The sequence below is a fragment of the Rhinoderma darwinii genome, chromosome 4, assembly GCF_050947455.1.
Source record: "Rhinoderma darwinii isolate aRhiDar2 chromosome 4, aRhiDar2.hap1, whole genome shotgun sequence".
Classification (NCBI taxonomy): Eukaryota; Metazoa; Chordata; class Amphibia; order Anura; family Rhinodermatidae; genus Rhinoderma; species Rhinoderma darwinii.
Window position 1 is genome coordinate 842059 of NC_134690.1, and position 5442 is coordinate 847500.

The window sequence follows — 5442 nt, forward strand, 5'->3', positions numbered from 1 at the left end:
ATTTTACAAAGTCTGCATTCTTTTCAGGTGTACCTGCAGAGGTCAAAAACTGTCTTGCCCTCCATATGGGGCCATAATCGTGTGCAATCCCAAAAGCATATCGAGAGTCAGTGTATATATTTGCTGTCTTTCCTTCTGCATGTTGGCATGCTACTGCCAGGGCCTTAAGCTCCACTTCTTGTGCTGAGCGGGACGCTGGTAAGGAGGCTGCTTCTAGGACTACATCTTCGGTGGTTACTGCATATCCTGTAAGAAAAGATCCTTCTACACAATACCTTGAACCATCCACAAAGAGTATTGGGTCTGGGTTTTGGAGTGGGGTATCTTTTACATGTGCGAACCCCACTGTTTCCTGGGCCATAAGGGCCATACAATCATGTTCATCAGTTTCAGGCAAAAATTGTGACCATACTTTACCTACGTCTTCTCCCCCTTGCTCCAAAGGCAGTAAGGTAGCTGGGTTCAATGTAGTACAGCGGCGTAAAGTAACCTGCTCAGGAAGAAGAAGAGCACAGGTTAATCTCAAATGTCTTGCAGTTGACAAATGCTTAGGTTGTACTTGAGTTAGAATAGCAGTAATATACAAGTTTTGTTTTGCCTTCTCCCTCATCTAAATCCATAAAAACTCGTGTGAGTGATGTCACATCGCCTCCTGTGTAACTTTGCTGGAGGGGGATGGTCTCTTACACATAAACCAAAATTGTACCTAATCAGTTCCTTCACCCTTCCCCCCTTTGTGGACTCTGCGAGAGTGATGTAGCAGAGTTCAAAACTACATCTCAACATAACACTAATTTAACCCCTTGTAATGTACAACAGCCTGAAACAAAAATGACTTTTTCCTGACAAACATGTTATCTTTACAATGACATAACTCATGTGTGAAATCAAAAACAAAACAATTGTAGTTAGTTATTCAATAAAACAGAAAATATTATCTCTGATAACATTAATTACTGCAAACCAATAAACAGTATAACGGTGGGGGCACATACATTTTCAATACCCCGTGTCTCACAGTATCTGTAGTTTAATACATCTGAATTATCAAAACACATGAAATCTGATCACATCATAACACATAATTATCGTAACTTTTATAACCAACAGCGCTTGCGCAAAAGAGAAGAAATTTATTTCGGTTTGTAGACATTACTGATATATATATATCTCAGCAGTGCATATTGAGATCCCTTTGTCTCATCAGCCCTGCAGACTGCACCCAGTCAGCCCCCCTCCTCCTCCTCCCAAACACAGCACACTTTAGAGGGGAGGGAGGGGGGTCACAAACTCGCAGCTTCTCACAACTTCTTCTCTCAACTTCTCACAACTTCTCACAACTTAACACTTTCAATGCCGGCAAAACAACATACGTATCTGCAATCATTTATCACACCATTGTATAGGAATTATCTACGTTAATGTTTAACCGTACAATCTGACGGCCACCATCTCTATATTATGACGACGTGTTGTTTCATCAGTGAACTAGACTGGAACTTCTGTAAAATAGAAAAAACACTACAAATAACAAAATTAACAAGGTGATTATTTCATACTGATTTGGATGGGCCGGGCGTGGCCACATCAGGGGCAGGGGGGGGGGGGGCAGCCTCTCCCATTGGAAACAGTGCGCAGGGGGTTTCCCACCAACAATGAGGACACACTCAACATGAGGTACGGACGCCATTACCGGGCGTCGGCTGGTCCTGTTTTCTAATACATACAAAATGACACAAAGTCATACAAAATATCTATATCAGCATTTAATGTTGTGTCCATTCATTTCAAGAACAAGATTACATTTCTTATCTCACCAGCAGCTGTTCTCCACCTCCCCCTTCTCTTATCACACTAGTTGATTCTAAATTATACCATATGGGAATTTACTATAAGGTCATTTGCAACATTAAAACAGCTACTACTTCTATATATCTCCAAAAAGGGACAGGCTCTGTCTCCGGGTCAGGGGCTTTCTGAACTAAAGTCAACGCATCCCTAGGGTTCCATGGCTTATATTTATGTTCTCTACCTTTATTGAAATTTTTGTCAGCTTCAGTCGCAAATAGGTCTGTCAATACTTGTAACCTTTTTCCCACGTTTTCTAATGCTTGCGTCGTATCTTTTGACTCGGGAAGCTTCATTGCTGCTTCTGCCTGATTCATATTACGCTGATGTCTTTCCCTTTCCTCTTTATACGCTCTAGTTTCTACTCTTTCATCCGTTGAGCCCTCGGCTCCTCCTGTTACTGGGGTTATTCCTGCCAACACTACAGGGGCCAACCCTATTGTTTGTTTATATGGTTCTGGTACTTGTTGAGGTGAGGGGGCAAAGGGGTTTGTGCTACTCATTCTTGGTACCACTGGATATATCCCTAGGGGATTTTGCCCTCCTGTTCTTGCTGCCCCACATGCAAAACAAGTATCCCTCCATGCTTGATTCTGCTGACCACACACTCCACACGTCCATCCCCCTGGTCCCTGCATCGTGACTACCCCATACCCCGGTGGGCTACTTGCTATTCCGTTTCCTTGTTTACCACCTTCATTATAACAAGTGTAGTAAAACTTATCTTTACATTCTGTTTCCCTGAAACCTCCTCGTACTACTTCTTCTGACACTTTTCATCTTTCAGCCATCCACGTTTTGTGTCACAACATTCATTCCATTTTTCTGCGTCTAACCGTCCATGGGATTCTAGACCCCATGCTTTCATTAATTTTTTTTTTTTTTTTTTTGTTTTTTTTTTTTTTGTTCCCTGCGTTGCCTTTTTACCTTCTCTTTCTGCTACTACCTGTTTGGCGGTTTGTCCTTTGGGGTGCTCATCTCATACTCTTGTTACAGATTCTAGCTACTGACAGATGAATTCCATTCTCATCTGTTTTATACAGTTTCTAGCTTCCGTACTTACTCCTGTTACAGATTTTAGCTACTGATAGATGAATTCCATTCTCATCTATTTTAGACAGTTTCTAGCTTCCGTACTTACTCTTATTACAGATTCTAGCTGACAGACGAATTCCATTCTCATCTGTTTTAGACAGTTTCTAGTCTCCGTACTTAATAGGGACACCAGTTCCCCATTGTCTAGTTATAAGTGGTCGCCTATAGGCAGACCCTAAGTTATGTAGGGGGTAGTTTTCCTGATAGGTGAATTTCTGGATTTACGATCCCCTAGTAAGCTTACACCCTTTTAACAGGTGCTTGCTCACCCATATGCCATACCTCAAACTCTCGTTTGCCGTGACTGTTTCCCATAGCCCTGCTATGATGGAGGGGACTCTTACCCTTCTCTCTCAGTTTTTATCTTCACTAACAAACACTATGGCTATTGGCTGTTAGGGAAAGTCCCACACTACCTTTCTCACCTATTTTATACAGTTACTTATCCCCTCAAAACCCTTTTAAACCTTCTTCTACTCTGGCCAGAGAATTAAATTCCTTTTATAACTAGCTTACTTTCTTCTTATTCACTTTAAACACCACTCAAGGAGATATCCTCCACACCATAACAGTAATATGACAAATATTCCTGATCCAAATAATAAGGAAAACGTAAAATCAAGCTGTTCATTTGACATGCCGGATTATCGGATTGCAGAAAATTCTGGAATTTTGAGCTGAAAATCAGTGCATGATAATCCCCGCAAGTACCTCAATGCTGTACACACATTTTCGGTATTTTGCCGGATTATCGGAAGTTTTTTTATCTAATCTATTTCCTTATTCTAAAATGCATTTGTGACACAAAACTGGGTTTCTACAACATTCATACAAATACTGTCATGGAGATCAGGCACTTTATCCTGAGGGTAGGATTACATATAGACTTGACCAGATTTTTACACTAAAAATACCCTCATGTGGCCCCTCTATTCCTCAGGAGTACTACCGGGAAGGTGACCTACCAGACAGGAAGGTGCAGAGCAGAGTTTGTAAGAATTAAGTCTTCTTACCTTGCTGCAGCAGTGGTCTGCCCGTTCCTTCGTCCGGGAGGTCGCCACTCTAGTCCCGGGAGATCCCCTGGGTGGGGTGCCGTCCTTCTGGTCAAGTCCCTGTTCGGGCGCCAATTTCTGTGATCGCAATTTGAGTCACGTTACGCCTTGATCTCCATGCAGGTTCAAATCAGGTGGGGGGGGCGAGCTCGGAGAAGCAACAGATACACTGAGACGTTTCTCAAGGTAAAAATACTTCTGACTTTATTTGCAGAGACACAGAGTTTATATAGTAAAAATATCACATGACTACGTGCAGACACCCATTAATCATTTACATTCTTGTGGTTTCTTCCCTTGTGATTTATGTCACAATGTACATTGTTCTTATCTCTAGTTGTTAATCTGGTACCTGGTCCTTATCTTATCTTGGCTGTATGCACAGAACTCGAACAACAAGCATCAAACAACAAACATCAAACAACAAACATCAAACAGACTCCTTCGTGTCTGGTAAGTACTTGTAGGGCCCCAATTTCTACTATCTAAAGAATGTCTGCAAATCCATTCCATTACCTTTCCCAGAATATATTCTAATACATGTTTTCTCTTCAGCATTGCACTCATTGAGGTCCCAGATACATTATACATATATTTATTCCATAACAGTAACCTATACTTTTACAACACCTGGCACCCCGCAAGCTCCACACTCTTCCTTTCCTTACGGCAGAGAGACATCCATACTTAAAAAAAAAAAAAAAAGCTTTAATACAACCGGTTTACCAACATGTGTAAATCACACCTGTCGTGTCTCAAGCACCACAACCCGGCGGCACAAATGGGGAATTAGCTCAAATGGTAGAGCGCTCGCTTTGCATGCGAGAAGTAGCGGGATCGATGCCCGCATTCTCCAATAGTTTTGATTGCAGATCTTCTCAAAACACGGGACATTTTTCCTCTCGTTGCTTGCTCATGAAACATATTTGCAAGCTTAGGAAACAGGCAGTGGCAAGCTTAGAAGGCAAGCAACAGCAGAGTGGCGCAGCGGAAGCGTGCTGGGCCCATAACCCAGAGGTCGATGGATCGAAACCATCCTCTGCTAAGTGCTCTTATCCAGCTTTTTAAATCTCAATTTCTCATACTACCCATTGTCTCTACTTCAACAGAGGGGGGCAGGTGTAGACCTCTGGGCCAACAACCAAAAAAGCAAAAGGATCTGCACCATTTCTTCTACATTTCCACTTTCTTAGCCTGATTTGGGGATTTTTTTTTCCTCCTCACAATTCTTGACTCCTAGCATGTTAGAAAATGGTAAAACCTATGGGTAACCTATACTTTTACAACACCTGGCACCCCGCAAGCTCCACACTCTTCCTTTCCTTACGGCAGAGAGACATCCATACTTAAAAAAAAAAAAAAAAAAGCTTTAATACAACCGGTTTACCAACATGTGTAAATCACACCTGTGGTGTCTCAAGCACCACAACCCGGCGGCACAAATGGG